Source organism: Nerophis ophidion, linkage group LG06 (assembly GCF_033978795.1).
Source record: "Nerophis ophidion isolate RoL-2023_Sa linkage group LG06, RoL_Noph_v1.0, whole genome shotgun sequence".
Lineage (NCBI taxonomy): Eukaryota > Metazoa > Chordata > Actinopteri > Syngnathiformes > Syngnathidae > Nerophis > Nerophis ophidion.
The window spans coordinates 52,133,934-52,157,701 of record NC_084616.1 but is presented as its reverse complement, the minus strand read 5'-3'; the positions used below and the strand labels follow the sequence as shown (position 1 = coordinate 52,157,701).

Sequence of the window (23,768 nt, the reverse complement as noted above, 5' to 3'; positions counted from 1 at the left end):
TCACTCTGCAGCACAGATGCAGGTGGGGCTTCATTATTGAAGATGCTCTTCCAGTTCTTATTAGATCTGCCTCTCACATTACGGAATTGCATTTGGACAGAGAGTCTGCATCACATGAGGGCCTGTCTCTCCGCCCCTAAAGTGCATCTTAACGATGTATGTGTGTGTGTGTCTGTGTGTGTGTGTGTGTGTGTGTGTGTGTGTGTGTGTGTGTGTGTGTGTGTGTGTGTGTGTGTGTGTGTGTGTGTGTGTGTGTGTGTGTGTGTGTGTGTGTGCCTGGAACACATTTACTGCACACCCAACCAGCACTCCTTTTCATAAGACATCATTATTCCTTACCTTATTAATCTCATTTGCTTTGATAAAAAAAACAAAAAACATTGCTCAACTGAAGCCTTTCCACCAAAGTATTTAGGCCAAAAAATGCTTTGAGTCCCACCCTAAGTGATGCGCAATTCTTCAATTGTGTCCTACTTCCTTCCACTTTTGTTTGAATGTACTCAGTGGACGCTGGAGGGGCGTTTGCAAGATTCATGAGCATCTCCAGGCTGAAAAGACCATGATTCTCTGAATCAATCAAGTGGTCCACTTCCAGATGTTTTATTGATTGCATTTTACAGACTTGTGTGTGCGTCACTGCGTTCATGCTTGATTAGAAACACCATCTTTTCATTTCTATTCATCTTGTCTAAAATATAATTTAGAAAAACAACAGGGAAATGCATCAAATCTATTGCGCAACCATACCTTATGTTTTAAAACCATATATTGTCCAGCAGTGGTGTCCAAACTGTTTTTGCCGGGGCCACATACTAAAAATGGTGATGTTTTTAAAAGCCATCTAAGCTTTATGTTCTAAGTGACAAAGCATATTCATTTCTTTAGTTCAACTTTTTGCAGGGTTTCTTTTGTCAATATGGTTTTCTTGTTTAATTGTATTATTAAAAATGTGTAACATAAAAAAAAAAATAGCTGTGTGCCGCAAAAAGCATACTTGATCTGGACATACTCTGATACCAAAAATGTGGTCGACACTAATTCAAATGTTGTTTACTTTGGTTTACCCTCTCAGTTTACACTTCTTCCTAGTGAGTGTCCGCTCTGAGATCGATAAGTTGTGAGTTCAAACCCCGGCCGAGTCATACCAAAGACTATAAGAATGGAACCAATGACCTCCCTGCTTGGCACTCAGCATCAAAGGTTGGAATTGGGGGTTAAATCAACAAAAATGATTCCCGGGCACGGCCACCGCTGCTGCCCACTGCTCCCCTCACCACCCAGGGTGTGATCAAGGGTGATGGGTCAAATGCAGAGAATAATTTTGCCACACCTAGTGTGTGTGACAATCATTGATACTTTATCTTTAACTTTACAACCTGCATTTCAGTTTTGTTCCATTGGTGTCAGTGTTTAATTATTAAGTTTTTTTTTAATATGTTTACTACAAACATTTACGCTTTTTTTTGTTGTAGTCTTATTTAACAGTAACTATTGCAGGCCAATGAAAAATGGGCTGGGGGCCGCAAATGTCCCTCGGGCTGCACTTTGGATAGCCTTGTACTTGCATTACTTTCAAACATAATATGCTGCTCATAACAATCATTTAAAAAATCCTATCCTGATGTATAATTAATGAGGTATATTTTCACATTATGTATCACTATGAAAATTACAGACACTATCCATTCATTCATCCATTTTCTACCGCTTATTCCCTTTTTAGGGCCACGGGGGGTGCTGGTGCCTATCTCAGCTACAATCGGGCGGAAGGCGGGGTACACCCTGGACAAGTCGCCACCTCATCGCAGATACGTTTATTTAATTACAATGCAATATAACAGGACGCATGACTTGGGCAGAACTGCACTGTGTCTGTTTCTATTATTTTGTTCCTTCCATGTTAGGGTTACACAAATATTAGCAACCCCCCTGCAAACTACAGCATTGCCATTTAAAGTCACTTTTTGTCCTATCTCGACTCTTTCCCCATCCACATATAGGACTGATGCAATTGGGCATCTGGATGAATAATGGTGCTGTCACACAAAGTCGCTGCCTCAGCACCGAGCGGACGCCCACACCAGCGGCATTGTGCAGAAAGATCATTGTGTTCAGAACCGACTGGTCCGCTTTCATGAAAAAATGTCCTCGCACAAGACAACGATTGTCCACCGGGAGACTGTGTCCAGCTGGGACTGTTCATGGCTTCACGCATTCACCCTCATGCATGCAAAGATTCAGAATTGAGTGCAACCAAGCATGCAGAAATACATGTTATGAAATCAGAACACTATAAATGAAGGTATGCCCCTTTTACCTGTTTTCGTGTAATTGGTCGAAGGCTCCAGTTAAAGTATCCCCATTGATCGAAGCTCTTCGGGGTTTGTATCCACATTGGAGTCCACGACCACGGAGCTGCAGCGCCGGTTGTCCTCCCCTGGTGAGTCCGCGCACTGTGGAGGGTTTGACAGTCAATGCGTGCACAGAAGCAAAGAGGGAAGCGACCAGCCCGCACAGTGATGGAGAGAGACTGAGGCAGGGGGGCCCCTTGCGTGCGCACTGGCCTGCACACTGCGCTCCTACTGGCCCCACAGGACCTCTGCTGGAGCGCACCTTCACTCAGCACAACAATGACAATTATTACACGACAACAGTATGAGCATGCTTATTTTATTTGATCCGCTTGATATTCACTCTTCGATTCTTTGACATTATGTCACGTTTTGTGCCTCTGCGTAAACAAACTTAACATAAACATACTGAATATCAAATTCCATGCACCATTACAATACAACTATATATATATATATATATATATATATATATATATATATATATATATATATATATATATATATATATATCTCACAAAAAACTAAAACAGCCGAGCACATGTCCTTTGAAGTTTTGACGAAGGTGGAAGTAGTGAAAGGACGTCATCTAGTGGATTTTGTCTGTATTGCAACTGCTTTAACACATTGCAAAACAATACAAGATTTGAATGGATGGATGGATGGATGGATCTATCTAGATAGATAGATGGATAGATAGATAGATAGATAAGATAGATGGATAGATGGATAGATGGATAGATGGATGAATGGACACTAGATATATCTATCTATTGATAGATGGATTGATTTTTGTATCATTGCATGCATACATACAGATGGATGAATGGATTAATTTTTGTAGCATTGCATACATATAGATAGATGTTTGTATCATTGGATGAATGGATGAATTTTTGTATCATTGCATATATATGGATAGATAGATAGATAGATAGATATATAGATAGATAGATAGATAAATAGATAGATAGATGTTTGTATCGAGTGAATGTCTGTTTATCTGTGTTGGCTCTGCGATGAGGTGACGACTTGTCCAGGGTGTACTCCGCCTTCCACCTGAATGCAGCTGAAATAGGCTCCAACGCCCCCCGCGACCCCGAAAGGAATAAGCGGTAGAAAATGGATGGTTGCGTACATATAGATAGATGGATGGATGGATTTCTGTATCATTGCATACATATAAATATACAGACAGATGGACGGTTGGATGGATGGATGGATGGATGTTTGTATCATTGCATAAAAATAAAAGCTGGCTTCATGATGTCACAGCAATATTTTGTGGCGGGGGTGTCACACCAGCAAGTTGGCCATCAACACAGCATAGCTTTTTAATGAGGCTTTTTACTGATTAGCAGCTTATTTTTTGTCTCATCTGACCACATAAATTTCCTCCCGGAGGTCTTATCTTTGTTCATTTGATGTCAGATGAAACAAACATTTTGCAATATGTTTGGAGGAGAGAAGTGAGGCCATGCCTACATTCAAGCATGGTGGTGGTAGTAATATGCTCTGGGCCTGTTTTGCTGCCAATGGAACTTGTGCTTGACAGAAAGTAAATGGGACAATGAAAAAGGAGGATTACCTCCAAATTCTTCTGGACAACTTAAAATCATCAACTCAGAGGTTGGGTCTTGGGCGCAGTTGGATGTTCCAGTAGGACAATGACCCCAAGTACACGTCAAAAGTGGTAAAGCACTGGCTAAATCAGGCTAGAATTAAGGTTTTAAAATGGCCTTCCCAATATCCTGACTTAAACGAGTGGACAATGCTGAAGAAACAAGTCCATGTCAGAAAACCAACAAATTTAGCTGAACTGCACCAATTTCGTCAAGAGGAGTGGTCAAAAACTCAACCAGAAGCTATCCAGAACTTTGTGGATGGCTACCAAAAGCGCCTTATTGCAGTAAAACTTGCCAAGGGACATGTAACCAAATATTAACATTGCTGTATGTATACTTTTGACTAGGCAGTTTTGGTCACATTTTCAGTCAACCCATAATGAATTAATAGAAGAACCAAACTTCATAAATGTTTTTGTGACCAACAAGTATGTGCTCCAATCTATCACAAAAAAATAAGAGTTGTAGAAATTATTGGAAACTCAAGACAGCCATGACATTATGTTCTTCACAAGTGTATGTAAACTTTTGACAATGACTGTGTGTGTATTTGTGTGTGTGTGTGTGTGTGTGTATATATATATATATATATATATATATATATATATATATATATATATATATATATATATATATATATATATATATATATGGGACGGCGTGGCGCAGTGGAATAGTGGCCGTGCGCAACCCGAGGGTCCCTGGTTCAAATCCCACCTAGTACCAACCTCGTCATGTCCGTTGTGTCCTGAGCAAGACACTTCACCCTTGCTCCTGATGGGTGCTGGTTGGCGCCTTGCATGGCAGCTCCCAGTGTGTGAATGTGTGTGTGAATGGGTAAATGTGGAAGTAGTATCAAAGCGCTTTGAGTACCTTGAAGGTAGAAAAGCGCTATACAAGTACAACCCATTTATCATATATATGTATATATATATATATATATATATATATATATATATATATAGAATTGATTCCCAAAATGTGCTATTTAATGTCAGCAGGGGACGCTGTATGCTTTCATACTATACTGCAGGGACAATACAACACCCAAAAAGCACCACTAGGAGGCGTACGGGTCAAAGTACTGGCAGCCATTATAATGATCCTCTTTCAAAAAGAGGGGTGAATTGTTGGAGAAATACTCTGTAGTTGTGTAAGCATAAAGAGGTTTAAACGATCAGAAGCAAAACACAGCTAATGGTGTGGTGGGTTGATGTTACAAAAGAAGCCTGAGTGTATTTATTGTTCTGGTATGTCATACATTCTATAAAGGAAATCAGATCAAATTACAAAAGCATTGCCTGCATGGACACATTGGAGCTCTACAAATGTCTCTTGTACTAAATGACAAAAACACAAAACAATGGCAAAAAACTGCTGTCACTGAGCTGTGAGATATCTGTCTGCGACTCTCTGAAACTGTCACATGCAAAAAAACAGGGTTGAACGTTTCACTGCATACAAAAGACCTGTTCACTTGGTGTCTCCGCACTCGGGCCTGACAGTGATGAAGGACATAATGGGAAGCGCAACATACACTATATTGCCAAAAGTATTTTACCACCTGCCTTGAAGTGCCATCCCATTCATAACTCCTGGGGTCCACTATGATGTCGGCCCACTTTTTGCAGCTATTACAGCTTCAACTTTTCTGGGAAGGCTGTCCACAAGGTTGCAGAATGTGTTTATAGGAATTTTGCACCATTCATCCATAGGCGCATTGGTGGGGTCACACACTGATGTTGGTGGAGAAGGCCTGGCTGTCAGTCTCTGTTTGAATTCATCCCGAAGGTGTTCTATCGAGTTCAGGTCAGGACTCTGTGCAGGCCAGTCAAGTTTATCCACACCAGACTCTGTCATCCATGTCTTTCAATCAATCAATCAATGTTTATTTATATAGCCCCAAATCACAAATGTCTCAAAGGACTGCACAAATCATTACGACTACAACATCCTCGGAAGAACCCACAAAAGGGCAAGGAAAACTCACACCCAGTGGGCAGGGAGAATTCACATTCAGTGGGACGCCAGTGACAATGCTGACTATGAGAAACCTTGGAGAGGACCTCAGATGTGGGCAACCCCCCCCTCTAGGGGACCGAAAGTAATGGATGTCGAGCGGGTCTAACATGATACTGTGAAAGTTCAATCCATAGTGGCTCCAAGACAGCAGTGAGAGTCCCGTCCACAGGAAACCATCTCAAGCGGATCAGCAGCGTAGAGATGTCCCCAACCGATACAGGCGAGCGGTCCATCCTGGGTCCCGACGAGCGGTCCATCCTGGGTCTCGACTCTGGACAGTCAGTACTTCATCCATGGTCATCGGACCGGACCCCCTCCACAAGGGAGGGGGGGACATAGGAGAAAGAAAAGAAGCGGCAGATCAACTGGTCTAAAAAGGAGGTCTATTTAAAGGCTAGAGTATACAGATGAGTTTTAAGATGAGACTTAAATGCTTCTACTGAGGTAGCATCTCGAACTGTTACCGGGAGGGCATTCCAGAGTACTGGAGCCCGAACGGAAAACGCTCTATAGCCCGCAGACTTTTTTTGAGCTCTAGGAATCACTAATAAGCCGGAGTCTTTTGAACGCAGATTTCTTGCCGGGACATACGGTACAATACAATCGGTAAGATAGGCTGGAGCTAGACCGTGTAGTATTTTATACGTAAGTAGTAAAACCTTAAAGTCACATCTTAAGTGCACAGGAAGCCAGTGCAGGTGAGCCAGTACAGGCGTAATGTGATCAAACTTTCTTGTTCTTGTCAAAAGTCTAGCAGCCGCATTTTGTACCAACTGTAATCTTTTAATGCTAGACATGGGGAGACCCGAAAATAATACGTTACAGTAATCGAGACGAGACGTAACAAACGCATGGATAATGATCTCGGCGTCTTTAGTGGACAAAATGGAGCGAATTTTAGCGATATTACGGAGATGAAAGAAGGCCGTTTTAGTAACGCTTTTAATGTGTGACTCAAAGGAGAGAGTTGGGTCGAAGATAATACCCAGATTTTTTACAGAGTCACCTTGTTTTATTATTTGGTTGTCAAATGTTAAAGTTGTATTATTAAATAGAGGTCGGTGTCTAGTCTTTATGGACCTTGCTTTGTGCACTGGTGCACAGTCCTGTTGAAAGAGGAAAGGGCCCGCTCCAAAGTTTTCCCACCAAGTTGGAAGCATGGAATTGTCCAAAATGTTTTAGTATCCTGGAGCATTCAAAGTTACATTTACTGCAACTAAGGGGCCAAGCCCAACTCCCAAAAAACAACCCCAGACTGTAATTGCTCCTCCACTAAATTTCACACTCGGCACAATGCAGTCCGAAATGTACCGTTCTCCTGGCAACCTCCAAACCCAGAATATTTAGGAGTGAGGAAATTTCACGACTGAATTAGTTGCACAGATGGCATCCAGAGCTCCTGAGAGCAGCCCATTCTTTCACAAAAGTTTGTAGAAACAGTCTCCATGCCTAAGTGCTTGATTTAATACACCTGTGGCCGCGCCAAGTGATTAGGACACCTGATTCTGATCATTTGGATGGGTGGCCAAATACTTTTGGCAATATAGTGTATTTGAACTTCAAAGAACTTTAAGCATGTCATGATAAGATTTTTGTAACTATATGCTGTGCCTGTTTGGCAAAAGAAAGACAAATAAAATGCATGCATGTACATTAAGCACAAAGACCTCCGATGCAATGTTTACGGAAGATTTGTATTTCAATGCAACTTGCTGATGTGCATTAAATATCACATTTCCATAAGCCTTTGAAGATATATGGCTTCCCTTTCAGGCAAATATATTAATTTGAACAATGGAGTGGAAGCAGACATTTGTCCAGAGTACAGATGGAATACTAATAAGAGATTTAGAATTAAATAGCTTATTGAACACGGCTTTTCTGTTTGCTTTGCCGTATTGGTGTTTTTCTTTTTTGTTTAGACTCAAAGCCGTAAAAGAAAATGAGCATTATTAAGTGCATTATTGGTAGAGCACTGTAGTTCATGTGTTTAGTCACGTCTGTGTGGAAATTACACGTGCTTGTGTGATTTTTCTCTGGGTACTTTGCCCCACAGTCCGAAAACATCCATGTTATGTAATTCCACTGCTCCTCAATTATTTACTGTCATTTCCACAACTCCCCCGAATTGAATTACTATTGAGAACTTGACAATGCTTATTTATGTTTTTTAAAAACACAGGAAATGTGCAAATGATGCAATTACTTTACATCAATTTGTAGATGTTTTTCTGAAACACAATGAACCTAATGTCCAAGGTCGGGACCCAGGTGGACCACTCATCTGTGCATCAGTTGGGGACGTCTCTGACCTGTCTCTGCTCAAAATTAGACTTAGACTTAAACTTCCTTTTTATCGTCATTCAAATTTGAACTTTACAGTACAAATAAGAATGAAATTTCGTTGCATTAGCTCTTGGTAGTTGTGACAGTTTGACCCCACACTGTCACTGTTTGACCTTTGGCTTCCTCTCAAACCATGCACATTTTTTTTAGTCAGTGGAAAGCATGCTCAACAAACAAATTGTAAGCTGTCACTCACCATGGCTCTGCATGTCTGGCTAAAAGAATCAGGGTGGGGCTGTTGGCTTTATGTAGGTGAGCACACCTGCTTGGACTAATTAGGCCTAATTTGGGCCAAACCATGATTGTCAGGAGCTGGGTGTAGCTGAGGGACACTGGACATTTGAAAGTTGTGTTGTCTAAACCTGAATACACTGTGGACAAAAGTGACTGCTTTAAAAATGCAAAAGTACTATATGAATACTTTTTAGACATCTGATGGTTATTTATGGTTAAATTTATAAAAGAAGTGTTTTCTTAATTTCCCCTGTCAAATTGGTCCCAGTTAGTGGGCGGGGCTATTGGCTATTTAAGTGGGGAAAATGCCGTTTTTCTGCCAGGCTGCTGCCTGTCACTGCCGGAGGAGGTTCTCTGTCCTGATCAAGAGTTTCAGTCTTCATACATCAAACAACTACTAGGATTGTTGGTGCTTTGTCTTCCTGTTTTGTTCACCTCTTGACACTTTTGTGGGATTTAAATACATGTTTGTAAGCTGTTACCACTGCGTGCCTTGCCATCCTTGATTTGAAGTCCAGTTTGCAAAGGTTACATTACCTTCATCCGAGGCGGAGTGTGACAGTAGTGCAGGATAAAACATTTGAAAAAAAAAAAAAGCAATAAGGTTCAGATATAAATAGATTACTGTACAGATAAATACATTGCACTTTTCCACATGCGTCCAGGTTTATGGATGTATGTTATATTGTCTTTTTTATTCCAGCGAGTTAATCCATTTTGGGGGGAGTTGAGGGGATAATTTAATTATGATGCGTTCAAGAGTCTTACAGGCTCCCAGTAGGCACCCGTCCTTAGTTCAACGTCGAAGTGACGTTGAAATTACGTCGCAACGTCACTCAACCACATCCCGACCAAATCACAACCAACTGACCCCACCACACCATATGTTGCAAATCTGGTTTGTTTTCCTCATTGGGGGACATCGTCGTTTCAACGTCGTTTCAACGTCGTTTCAATGTGTACAATTCAACTTGCCAACCATTCTGCGCGCATCGGCCATTTGCGACAGTTTTCAACGAAACCGCCGCTTGATGGGAGCGTGCTGCACCACACACACCACCTAGCGTATCACAGCCAAGCTTGTGCGCATGCGTGCTGAAGTACTTTCCTATCCAGCAAGCAAGACGAAGAGCGAAGATTTGAATTGGAAATCGAACTATTTCACTGCAAAGAAAACCATCGACGTCCATAAAGATTCAGGTTTGTACCTTGAGATAATACTGGTTATTTATATTGATATAATTGTGGCCCTTTCACAAGAGGGTTGCAGGAAAACGAGAAATTTATCTCACGCCTATTCTCAACGTTTATTTTGACTGTATAAACTGGACATGAGCAAACTTTTTTTTCTCCCCAAGCAGACAACTAACAATTTTTTCCCGACCTGCCCAAAAGCAAACAATTGTTTTTCCAGGCTAACACAAAACAAAACAAAAAATGTTTGGTTCTGTACCCATTGTCTTTTACAGCCGCGCCAGTCACTGTATTAATTTACTTCCTCTTGATTTTCATCTTCAAAACACCCGTCTGGATGGTAGTTAGGTTTTTCTGGCTTATTCTAATGTTCATTTAAAATGTTGCCAGTTTATTTTACGTACAGGTACTTTTTGATTAGTTTGACTTGTTAGCAAGGCTTTGTCTCAAAAGGCAAGCCCATGGGTCGCCCATAAAAGGATCCATGTGATATTAAATGCTATGATCTTTACTTATTTTTTTATTTTACTGATAAGGCCAGTACTGCTATTACAAGAGCTTTTGTCAAGTATTGAAACTTCCAAATGGTGTCACTGTTGACCTGTTGGCCAACATGTATACTAAAATATATGACAATAAAATATCCAGACAGATTTTGTTTCATATGTTTTATGATTGACAATTAAAGACTGCATTTTTGGGGGGTACAAAGTTTTTTTTCTTGGCAGAAGAAGGCAACCAACTATTTTTTTTGCAGAGCTTACAGGAGCAAACTTTTTTTTTTTATATACGTCTGGAGAACAAACTATTTATTTTTCAGTTTTTGCTAAACAATCTCTTTTTTTCCAAAAAAAACATACCCTCCCCCACGTTTCATCTGGTCCCCACCTAAGTCTATGTACATGTACCACTACCGGTAATTGAAAAGCAGAACGTTAATGCAAGGCAATGTACCAATGATTTCAGTTTATGCATATATGGAACGACACAGTACACTTGCTGTGACACATATAATACCAAAAAGGATCATTTTTTTTTATAAAACTGTCCTTCCATGTGCAGAAATTGGAGACAGTGGAGGAACTACTTGACCTTGACGAGTTGATAAAAACTCAACCAAGCAAGAAAGATTTGCTGGTAAGTAATTATAACATTGTTGAGTATTAAACTCTGCGGCTGGGTTTTTTGGATATTGACCACGTTGGGGTTCCGGTCAGAGAACACACGGTCATCATTTGGACTCTTCCAACTTTAATGGTGCATATTGGGTTATATTAGGTGCAGCTAGTATCTGTAAACCACACACAAACACCCATCAACATTTATATATTTATCTAAACAACAATATTTATATATATTATGCCTATAGATATGCTCTAAGTAAAGTACTAGAGACATAATATATTGTATTTTCACAATGGCACATGTACTACCCACATTAGTAGCATCAATGCTATCCTAAACAGGGAGATGTTAGCTCGTAGCATTCTGACAACACAGCACTAATAATATTAATAAAACACCAGTAAATGTTACACAAACACAGTGATGTCTATTAATAAACTAAATGATTCTTATATAATAATTAACATACTCACATCGTCAGCTACAATCGGGACTAGAGCACCGATTAAACATAACAGAGAAACAAGTCAGCACACATTAACACACGTCAAACGGGAAGCGGAAGTGACACCTACAGGAAGGAAGCGGAAGTGACACTGTCAAGAAATGCTTCAAAATAAAGTATTTGAAACGTAAATAACATGGAGAATTCTTAACAGCCGCCCCCACATTTGTATAACAAATGTGTAACTACCGGAATTCTTCAAGTGTCCTTACTGTCATCCTCTAAACTTGGAAGTGGGATCAAGCGAGCTACAGGTCTGGTGTAGACTTTACTCTTGACCATTACCTCAGCAGTCCTAACCTGTCCGTCTTGACTCGGAATGGTTTTAACCACTTTGCCGATGGGCCACTGTGCTCTTGGAAGTGAAGGGTCCACTATCAAAACTACAGTGTTGTTGGTTAAATTTTCGGAAGACCTTTGCCATTTTGACCTGGTCTGCAAAGTGGGTAGGTAGCGGCGGATGAAGTGGATCCAAAACTGATCCACAAGTGTTTGGCAATGGCGCCATCTCCGCCGCCCCATGACAGCTGGGACGTAAACTACTTGCGGCAGTGCAGAATCTCGCCGCCCCATGAGAAGGATGTTTGGGGTGATTGGGTCCAGATCAGAAACATCAGATGATATGTACCCTAGGGGTTTTGAGTTCAGTATCCCCTCCACTTCTACTAGAATTGTGTGCAAGACATCTTCTGTGACTGACTGCCCTCCCACTGCGACTTGGAGACTGGCCTTGATGGATCTAATTTCACGTTCCCATGCCCCACCAAAATGAGGGGCATTTGGAGGGTTGAATTTGAAGTCAATCTGATATTCTGTCAGTTGCTCTCTTAGCTGAGGTTCCATCCCTGCAAACACTGTCCTGAGTTCTCTTTCTGCTCCTCGGAAGTTGGTCCCACAGTCTGACAGTACCTCTCTTGGTCTTCCCCTCCTGGCAATGAACCGACGTAGAGCGAGAAGGAATGCATCGGCATCCATGGAGTTGATTTGCTCGATGTGAACTGCTCGAGTTGTAAGACACTTAAAAATGACACCCCACCGCTTTTCTGATCTTCTGCCCACTTTGACCAGATAAGGTCCAAAACAATCCACACCTGTTGAATGGAAGGGTGGACAGAGAAGTCTGAGGCGTTGCGGTGGCAGATCTGCCATCCTTGGGACTGTCGGTTGAGCTCTCCAGTGTTGACAAGATGGGCAATTGTGCTGATGGTGCCTGACAGCTTGTCGTCCTCGTAAAATCCAGTAATGTCTCCGAAGTTCTGCATACACTCGCTCTGTACCTGGGTGCAGGAGACGTTCGTCCATGTCCTTGATGAGGAGTTTAGTTATCTGATGTTTTGGGTCCAGCACAATAGGATGGATCTCTTCTAGGTCCGGGTTCTGGAGTCGTCGCAGCCTACCCCCAACTCGAATTAACCCTGCAGTTGAGTCCCACTCAGGGGAGAGGCACGCTAGACGACTCTTAGCTGACACTGAGTTCTGTGTTTTAAGAGATATGATGTCTGCGGGAAAGGTTTGAACTTGACATCTTCTTAGCAACTGAAACTCAGCTTCTTGGGAGCTGATTGTCTGACTGTGTGTCGAACCTTCTGGTGCTTCCTGTCCCGCCTGCTGAGTGACTTTTACTAATTCTTTCCAGGTATTGAATAGAGAGGCATCCGGAATATTATTGTCGCTTTGCACTTCTGCAAGACCACAGAAGGTGATGCTCTTTAGTTCGGACAAAGTGAGGGTTGACTCTTTCTCCGGTCTTTTTGGCCAGTATTCCGCACTTTGCCTGAGAAATGGGGGTCCTTTACTCCAGCGCCCATCTGCCGCAAGTTCCAGAAGTGGTTTCCCCCTGGTGATGTCATCAGCAGGATTGTTGTGAGTGTCAACATACCGCCAGGATTGTCGATCAGTCAGCTCCTGTATCTCTGAGACACGCGTTCCAACAAAGACCTTGAAGCGACAAGAGTCCGACTGGAGCCACTCCAGAACAGTGGTGGAATCCGACCACAGGGTCGTCCTTTGAAGAGGGAGAGTCATCTCTGTTTTCAAAACCTTGGCGAGCTGAGCTCCAGCTAATGCTGCACAGAGATCCAAGCGAGGCATGGATTGTTGCCTTTTCGGAGCTACCCTTGATCTTGCCATAACGAACGAGGTGAAAATGACGTCTTTAGTCTGTAGTCTGACATAAGCAACTGCCCCATATGCTCGTTCAGAGGCATCACAAAAGATGTGGGGATCATACTCGGGACCAGTGGTTGGGATTGGTGTGCAGCAACGTGGTATGGATAATTTATCTAGATGTTGGAGTTCACTCTCCCACTGCTTCCAGGCCTCCTGCAGGGCTCGTGGTAAGTCGGAGTCATCCCAGCCTCTCTGCTTGGACCATAACTGCTGGATGAGAACCTTGGCACGGGTCGTATATGGTACTATAAACCCCAGGGGGTCATACTGACTGGCTAGCACCTGATATGCAGTCCTCATGGTCAATATGGTATGTTCGATGTTTGTACATTGATAGCCAAGGGTGTCAGTGGCACAGTTCCATCTCAGGCCTAAAGCAGGCTCTTGTGGCTCAACTCGGTTCTGGCTTAGCCACTGCTCTGTGGTAGTCGATCTTCCTTCAGCAGGGACTTGGGCTAACACCTCTGGTTGGTTACTTGCCCATTGTCGGAGGTCAAATCCTCCTTCTGCCATCACTTTGCGCAACTGAGTCACCTGCTGTGCAGCCTCAGATATGACGGTGAAACTCTTTAAGCAATTATCCACATAGAAACTTTGCTCCACTAACTTAAGAAGTCCTGGATGGCTGTGTTGGTGACTCCGAGCAAGTTGCTGCAGAGCAAATATTGCACAGCACGGGCTGCATGTCGTTCCGAATGGAAGCACTTGCCATTCATAAACGTCTGGCGGGTTTTCGCTGCGCAAATCTCTCCAGATAAACCGAAGGAGTGGTCTATTTTCAGGGAGAAGACGGATCTGATGAAACATTGCTCGGATATCTCCACTTACAGCTACCGGGTGCTGTCTGAACCGAAGAAGAACACCTAAAAATGATGGTCCCAGTGTAGGCCCAGGGAGGAGTTGGTCATTCACAGACACTCCCTGATGTCGAAACGAGCAGTTGAAGACAAGTCTTGCCTTCTCGTTGTGGAACACAAGATGATAGGGAAGATACCAGGCTTCATTGGACTGTTCTGTTTCTTCATGCGAGAGCTTCTTGACATACCCTGCTTGAATGAGCTTAGTGATCTGAGCAGAAAAAGGAGTGACTTTCTCTGGATTCTTCTTGAGCCTTTTCTCTGTGTTTCTCAAGTGAGCCATGACGGTGGATATGGAACTGTTGAGTTTAGGCATATCTTTCTTTCTTAGGAGGGGTGTTGCATAGCGCTGTACACCCTCTATGTCGACTCGCTGAGTTCTTGTCTCCAATAGGGTTATTGCTTCCTGATCTTCACGAGAGCGAACAACAATCTTTTCGTTCCTGAAAGGCAAAACATCAAGTTGCCATAACTTTTCCACATTACGGAACAAGATGTCATTGGGAGTGGCAACTGAGGTAAACAGACACAATTGTGTTGAGCTTTGTCCTTGTGTTCTTTCCTCCGCCCCTTGTAAAGTCCATCCAAGTGCTGTGTGGATGGCTATGGGTCCTCCATTATTTCCCTGGCGGATTGGCTTTGTTGCAGTGATCAGGTGCACATTGTCTCACCCGATTAACACTAGGGGGCGTGCATTGGAGAAAGGTTGCAACGAATTCCCACGTAGATGTGTATACTTCTTCTGAAGTCTCTGAACTGGGTAGGTCACCTCCATCAGATCCAGACCTTGTGCAGTAAACGCACCTTGCACTTTGTACCATTTCCCTGGGTTCTTTATTGGGGAGATCTCAAAGTCAACTGTTAAACCCTTGAGGTGGGTAAGGTCTGTGCGCACGGTGCGCAGGGCAAGAATTTCATGTTGGCCAGGAAAGTGTAGATGTTGGGCTGCGTCAGGTAAAATCATAGTTCGTTGGGCCCCATCATCTAAGACAGCAAATGTCTCCATTGTTTTTGAATTATGGTGCAGCAGTACAGGGACAACTTTCAGGAGCACTCTACTTGAGGTGATGCTGGGAGTCAAATAGACACGACTCTCGGTGGGAGTCATCTGGGTGTCTTCAGTATACCTTTGAGCTACATCGTGGAGAACTTGGAGGTGGATACCATTGCAATCACTGCAGGGCTTCTTGAGAGTACATGCGTCAGGTGCATGAGCACGAGCACATCTCCAACATCGTGCTTCTTCTACTATCCATTTATCCAGGTGCGCCGCAGAATGTTTTCTGATCTGTTGACAGCGACTAATATAGTGTTCCTTGCTTTTGCAGAAGAGACAATGCATTTTGTTAGTTTTTTTGGTCTCAGCAGGAGCGTGCTTAATGGAGGCACCCTGTCGTGTTGGCGCTGCTCCAAGATATACAGCTGTAGCTTGACCTTTGACCCTGAAGGGACCCCTTTCTGTTGTGCTCCCCGAGGGCTTCTCCTGTTGATAGCATTGCACCAATCTGCTGGAGAGGCGCTGCTGTTGTGCTTTGCCTTGAAGCCATCCATTTAGGTCCTGCAGGTTGTAGGGGTTTAGACTTGTGCCATTTAATTTCCCTTGCAACTGTAGATGCTCGATGAATCCATCTCTGTGGTACTTTGGCAGCTTGCTAAGTAGGCGATCGACATGTGAGCAGCAGTTCAGTTCCATGCCTTGTGGTCCCTCTAAGGAGAGCAGCATGCTCACTAGGAGATGGACACGCAGAGCAAAGCTCTGAAAGGTGCGGGCATCAGTCGGCTTGAGATCCGGGGAGGTCAGAATGGCTGCTATTTCGCTTTGAGCAAGCTGATGTGGCTGTCCATACTGGAACTGCAAAGCTTGCATGGTGGCTGTATATGGGTATGGATGGTGGCGGCACGACTGACCTATCATTGGCACTTCTGGAAACTTGAGATGTTCAAGTAGCACATGATATTTGTAATTTTCACTTAAGTCTGTATGGGGTTCGAGTAGGTTACAAAGAGCAAGCTTGAGGTTAGCAAATTCTCTTTCACTATCTGCAGTAAAATCTGGAATTTTAGGTTTTGGCACCCCGTAAGTTGAGCGTTGTGGCACACCATATGTTGAGCGTTGTGACAAGTTAGTGGGTAATGGGGGAACATTGTGACTTGACAGCATCTGTGGCTGATAGACTGTGGGCATGCTACCCTCTAGTGGTGAAGTGTATAATGGGTACTGAGGTGTTGTTACTGCCGTGAGCCCTGGGAGGTGATGAAATACGTTTGCACCTGAGTAAGCGTCAGGTATTGCAGGTGGAAAGGGATGACGGAGCACATTCGGGGGGTAGTAAGAAGTAACTGCAGGTGTACAGGTTGCTGTAGTGAGTTGATGATCGGCTGGTTGGATGCATTCTTCGGATTTGCCACAGTGCTGAGGAGGGCCCTTGAGTTGTAGTAAACATGTGCCTTTGCTGGGGAGTTGTTCCTGATGTACAGCAGGAGACACCATTCCATATGAAGCAACAGAGGAGGGGGAGCTTGGGCATTGTGGTGTGAATGCTTGTGTTAATGTAAGTGGGGAACCAGCTCTCTCACGTGCAGCTGCGGGAATGATGTCCACTTTATTAGTTTCATTCCCTGACACTGAATGTGTGCTTGCTGTTATACATCCCCCAAGTGGATTCTTTACAAAGTTCAGCTGCTTTGTTACTGATTCCGGTGAGTGAGGATGTGAAATGGAAATTGCAGCACAACTGTCGCTCAACGTAGGAGGTTGTGCTGGTGAAGGCTCATTGTGAAGGTCATTTCCATCCATTTCTTCTTCCATGAGGAATGATGATATGTGTTCCATCAGCTGTTGTCGTCGCCGTTGTCTGCTCTCACATTGGCGGAGTTTAGCAGTAAGTCGAGTCATTTCATCCGTCTCCTCCTTTTCCTTTACTGATACTGATTCCATTAGTTTCCTGAGTGAAGAAACATTCAGCATTTCGACTGACGTGGCACGATGTGAGGTTACTCCGTCATCTATTTGAAGCAATGCATCTGCTTGGCTACTGTTCACTGCGGCCGCTGCTCCTCTCTGCTCCTCCATCTCGGCAGGGGGGGAGGAAAGGGCAGGTCGCTGCACATTATAGGCAAGGATGTAGTCTTCAAGATGTTTTGGGGTACGGCGTTTCCTCACCGATCGGATTCATCCTCTGATGACATTTCCATTGTAGCCAATTAAATCCGGCTCGAAGGACCTTTGTTGAGTATTAAACTCTGCGACTGGGTTTTTTGGATATTGACCACGTTGGGGTTCCGGTCAGAGAACACACGGTCATCATTTGGACTCTTCCAACTTTAATGGTGCATATTGGGTTATATTAGGTGCAGCTAGTATCTGTAAACCACACACAAACACCCATCAACATTTATATATTTATCTAAACAACAATATTTATATATATTATGCCTATAGATATGCTCTAAGTAAAGTACTAGAGACATAATATATTGTATTTTCACAATGGCACATGTACTACCCACATTAGTAGCATCAATGCTATCCTAAACAGGGAGATGTTAGCTCGTAGCATTCTGACAACACAGCACTAATAATATTAATAAAACACCAGTAAATGTTACACAAACACAGTGATGACTATTAATAAACTAAGTGATTCTTATATAATGATTAACATACTCACATCGTCAGCTACAATCGGGACTAGAGCACCGATTAAACATAACAGAGAAACAAGTCAGCACACATTAACACACGTCAAACGGGAAGCGGAAGTGACACCTACAGGAAGGAAGCGGAAGTGACACTGTCAAGAAATGCTTCAAAATAAAGTATTTGAAACGTAAATAACATGGAGAATTCTTAACAACATTATAATTGTGTAGCTGTTTTTACATCGGAAATATTATTGTATTTAGGTAGAAATGTCAAGTTATGAAATCGTGTAGATAAAACACGTGTAAATAAAACAGGCTCTATACTTGAATGTATATGTATGTGTTTGCCAGCCCCTTCCCCCAGTGTATGCTAAACACATTCTCTTGTATATTTGCAGACAGCCAGGCTCTCAAAGATTGGTGGATATGACTTAAAGAGCTGTTTAAGCACCATCATGGACAGGTATTTTCCTCTTTCTCTACATATATATTAAAAATAGGCAATGTAAGACCCAAATTCTAATCTATGAGTGCTAGATCGGGAATTATAATAATGCAAAATTCCGTACTTTTTGGCCTGCATGTATGACTTGCGTGTTCAATTTCAGGCTCACGACAAATGAATTAATGTCCAATCTGAACATGAAGGGGAGAGGGGGAAAACTGCCTTTGCCGAGACGAAGCTGCTCGATGTAGTCACAGGTGAGTTTGTGTGTGTGTTTAATAATTACATTAACTTGATTGGGGTAAATCACATGCACCCTTAATTAATTGTATTCTTTTTGCCTGTTTACAGCTAGTGTCTTGGATACCCAGAAGGGGATCGAAACGATGGCCCATGATGCCATAAAAAATAAACTGAAATATGCCCCTGGACGGAAGGGAGGAATAGGATGGGCATCACAGGCTAAATAAATAATTATATCGATTAACATTCTCCATTTTCTTTGTACTTAATTTCAATTTTGCATTAACAGGATTCAGCCTGGAGCTATATATGCACTACCTTTTGTTGTCTTTAATTATAGTGATATATTGGTTGATATTACGTTGATAATTGGTTGGTTGATCTTAGGTTGAAACTGAAAGTTGAATCAACGTTGAAACATTGACGTAGATTCTACGTCGGTATTTAAACGTTGATCCAACTTTCATTTTCAACCCAAATCCAACGTTATTTCAACTCGGGAAAGTAACATTGTTTCAACGTTAAATAAACGTCTCTGTTAGGTAGAAACTGAAAGTTGAATCAACGTTGAAACATTGACATTGATTCAACGTCTGTATTTAAACGTTGATCCAACTTTCATTTTCAACCCGAATCCAACGTTATTTCAACACAGGAAAGTAAAAATGTTTCAACGTTGATTAAACCTCTCTGTTAGGTTGAAACTGAAAGTTGAATCAACGTTGAAACATTGACGTTGATTCAACGTCGGTATTTAAACGTTGATCCAACTTTCATTTTCAACCCAAATCCAACATTATTTCAACACGGGAAAGTAACGTTGTTTCAACGTTAATTAAACCTCTCTGTGCCCACTGGGCTGAGGGAAGAAGCTGTTACAGAACCTGGAGGTTCTGCTACGGAGGCTGCGGAATCTCTTCCTAGAGTCCAGCAGTGAAAACAGTCCATAGTGGGGGTGGGAGGAGTCTTTGCAGATTTTCTGAGCTCTGGTCAGGCAGCACCTTTTTGCGATCTCCTGGATAGGAGGAAGAGGAGTCCTGATAATGTTTTCCGCCGTCCTCACCACTCTCTAGAGAGACTTCCAGTCTGAGGCACTGCAGGCTCCAGTCCAGACAGAGATGCTGTTGGTCAGCAGGCTCTCTATAGTGCCTCTGTAGAATGTGGTGAGAATGGGGGGAGGAAGCTGTGATGATCTCCTGCTGGCCCCACTATAGACTGGACACTTACTATTATGTTAGATCCAGAATGGACTGAACTCTCACAATCTTATGCTAGATCCACTCGACGTCCATTGCACCAATCGCCCCGCGATCTGCGGTCCCCTCCAAGGTTTCTCATTGTCATCCCATTGGGTTGAGATTTTTCTTGCCCTGATGTGGGATCTGAGCCGAGGATGTCGTGGTGGTTTGTGCAGCCCTTTGAGACACTTGTGATTTAGAGCTATATAAGTAAACATTGATTGATTGATTGATTGATTGATTGATTGATTGAACTAATTTTTTCAAACAAAAAAATCACTTTATTTGTCCATTTTATATGAACACATTCAACTTCAATGCAATTTTCCATCTCTCTGGCGGACGCACAGGAAATAGCCAACAACAACAAAAAATGAGATGACTGTGCTCATATTTACTGGCTGCAGTGAGCTCTTTTTGCTCTGCAAAACCTCTTAAATCAGGGCGTCAAACTTGATAATGCTATTTGACCTCTTTTTCAATATTTAAATGGGATCTTTAATTAGATTAGATTAGATTAGATAGTACTTTATTTATTCCGTCAGGAGAGTTCCTTAAGGAAAATTACAATTTTCAGCACAATCCCATTCAAGATCAGACAAACATTACAGGGAGACAGAACAGGATCGCTGACGGGTCTGCCGGCTTCCAGCGCCCCTTACAAAAAAGATGACATACAGGTAAACGGGGGGGGGGGGGGAGGGGGAAGAATAGAACAATTAGTATTTAGAATTAGAATTAGAATTAGTATTTATTGCAGCAACATGAGGAAAAAAAAACATCTCACAGAGATAAGATGTTGCAAAAGGTAGTACAGTGGATTAAAATGGGCTCGTTGTGCGTCTAAATCTTTTTATTCTGGCAGATTGAGTACTGCTTCCACCTGGCTGCAGGCATGTGTGTCTTTCTAACATGAATACAGAAATATTCACAATTTCCCCTACTAGTCACAACTCGCCATATAACACTGGGAGCAAACTGAGAAGAGCTAAGTTGTTGGTGTTGACAAGAATCTTGAAATATGAGAGTCAATCTTACGCAATTTGGATTTTATGTAACTATTTAAGAATGTATCACACAAGTGTTGTAGTTAAAATAGATTATTGGAACTGTTTATATCTTGTTGGTGTCACAATAGAGTCCTTTAACACTTGCACACTCCATTTAACACCTTGAAGTGTCATAAATCTTACCTATGGACATTTGAAATAGACGCCACCTCTCACTTTGTAACTGGAATAAAAAGCAGAGGGAAGACGTTGCCAAATAGGAGACATTTTTGCAACTGTAGGTAGGTAAAAGTTGAAATATATTTGTTGTGTTGTATGTGGAAGCACACATATGAACAAGTTAGAATTTGTTGTAACAATATGGACGGTGTAATTATAGTTCTGTGAGGCAGGAAGGCTTTTACACAATGTTAGCTATAATGTATGACACAAACTGTATCTGTAACACTTTTAAGTTTCTTGCTATTACATAAATACATACATATATATATATATATATATATATATATATATATATATATATATATATATATAGCTGTCTTGAGTTTCCAATAATTTCTACAACTCTTATTTGTTTGTGATAGAGTGATTGTTTGTCACAAAAAACATTCATGAAGTTTGGTTCTTTTATGAATTCATTATGGGTCTAGTGGAAATATGATCAAATCTGCTGGGTATACATACAGCAATGTTAATATTTGGTTACATGTCCCAAGGCAAGTTTCATTGCAATAAGGCACTTCTGGTAGCCATCCACAAACTTCTGGCAAGCTTCTGGTTGAGTTTTTGACCACTCCTCTTGACAAAATTGGTGCTGTTCAGCTAAATTTGTTGGTTTTCTGACAGTGACTTGTTTCTTCAGCATAGTCCACATGTTCTTAATGGGGTATAAGTCAGGACTTTGGGAAGACCATTCTAAAGCCCTAATTCTACCCTGATTTAGCCATTCCTTTACCACTTTTAACGTGTGTTTGGGGTCATTGTCCTGTTGGAACACCCTACTGTGCCCAAGACCCAACATCGAGGCTGATGATTTTTTGGTTGTCCAGAAGAATTTGGAGGCAATCCTCCTTTTTCATTGTCCCATTTACTCACTGTAAAGCACCAGTTCCAATGGCAGCAAAACAGACCCAGAGCATAATACTACCACCACCATGCTTGATGGTAGGAGTGGTGTTCCTGGGATTAAAGGCTTTACCTTTTCTCCTCCAAACATATTGCTGGGTATTGTGGCCAAACTTTTGTTTCATCTGACCACAGAATTTTCCTCCAGAGGGTCTAATCTTTGTCCTTGTGATCAGCAGCAAACTTTAGACGAGCCTTAAGGTGTCGCTTCTGGAGCAAGGGCTTCCTTCTTGCATGGTAGCCTCTCAGTCCATAGCGATGCAAAACTCACTTGACTGTGGACAGTGACACTTTGTTAACTCTTGATCTTCCTGACCAATGTTCTCTCAGTAGCTTGCATTTTCTTGCTGATCGAGGCAGTGACAAAACTGTGCCATGCAGTTTATATTTTCGAACACTTGTCTCCACAGTTGCTCCTGGGACCTTAAGCTGCTTGGAAATGGCTCAAAGTGACTTTCCTGACTTGTTTAAGTCAATGAGTTGTTTTTTTCAGATATGTGCTGAGTTCCTTTGACTTTCCCATTGTCACGATTGTAACCGAGTTTACCGACATGAGCCCTATTTAAATGGGCTCAAAGAAGTCAACAGGTGTCGTCAATCATAATCACTCACATGAAGTTAAGAGTGTCATGTTCTGTGGTCACGTTTTGTTTAGTTATGTTCTGTTGGTTTAAGACTCTTTTTAGTTCCTGTTTACGCTCCATTGTTTTGTCACCATGACGACCGATTAGTTTACCTGTACTCATTTGGACTCATGCACCTGATTTGTTTACGACACACGCAACTGTGTTAATAATGTCACTATTATCTAAGCTTGTAGTTGCCAGGCAGTCGGCCTGACGTCATTGTTGTTGATCCATGCTCTGTTCACTCTGGTTTTGTATCGCTCTGCTCATTTCCTTCCAAGTACGTTTTGTTTATTCATGTCACGTTTAGCGAGTCTTTTGTTTCATATCCATAGTTTTGCCTTTGTGGTAGTTTTTTTTTTTTTTTTAGCCAAGTTTGTTGTCCGTGCCTTTAGTTTTGCACTTTTTTTTATAGATGAATTAAAATATGTCTTTACGCCCTGCGATGAGGTGGTGACTTGTCCAGGGTGTACGCTGCCTTCCGCCCAATTGTAGCTGAGATAGGCACAAATGATTATTCCCCCGCGACCCCAAAGGGAATAAGCGGTAGAAAATGGATGGATAAAATATGTCTTTACCTTCACGCAATGTCCTGTCACCTTCCTTTGCATTCCGGGAAAACAAACCACACCACAGCCCCCGTTCTGACAAAGAGGCCATGCCATGAAGTTAATTTAATTTGATTGTAACGTTTCTAATAATAATGCATGTTGCTGTATGTATACTTTTGACCCAGCAGGTGTGGTCACATTTTCACTAGACCCATAATGAATTCATAAAAGAACCAAACTTCATGAATGTTTTTTGTGACAAACAAGTATGTGCTCCAATTCCTCTATCACAAAAAAATAAGAGTTTTAGAAATTATTAGAAACTCAAGACAGCCATGACATTATGTTCTTTACAAGTGTATGTAAACTCTTTGACCACGACTGCATATATATATATATATATATATATATATATATATATATATATATATATATATATATGTATATATGTGCGTGC

General features: G+C 42.0%; 1 protein-coding gene and 1 long non-coding RNA gene across 4 annotated transcripts in view; one reads left to right on the top strand and one right to left on the bottom strand.

The window, feature by feature from the left end:
* The window catches only part of pcbp4 (poly(rC) binding protein 4), a 108,397-nt gene extending 99,832 nt beyond the window's left edge, over positions 1-8,565 (bottom strand). The window contains exons 1-2 of one of the 2 annotated variants that reach the window (XM_061904172.1): positions 8,541-8,565; positions 2,318-2,453 (exon numbers count right to left, since the gene is read on the bottom strand). The gene's annotated coding sequence lies outside the window, so the exon portion shown is untranslated. Of the gene's footprint in view, positions 1-2,317; positions 2,579-8,540 lie in introns of those variants that run through there. The other variant, XM_061904171.1, reaches the window with a different exon arrangement.
* Positions 8,566-9,678: 1,113 nt separating this feature from the next.
* LOC133553965 (uncharacterized) lies at positions 9,679-19,069 on the top strand. 2 transcript variants are annotated; one of them, XR_009807032.1, is made up of 4 exons: positions 9,679-9,778; positions 18,472-18,536; positions 18,682-18,775; positions 18,870-19,069. It is a non-coding gene; the product is annotated as an uncharacterized LOC133553965 (long non-coding RNA). The 2 variants fall into 2 exon arrangements; XR_009807033.1 differs by lacking the exon at positions 18,682-18,775 and having other exon boundaries at positions 18,870-19,068.
* Positions 19,070-23,768: the final 4,699 nt, after the last annotated feature.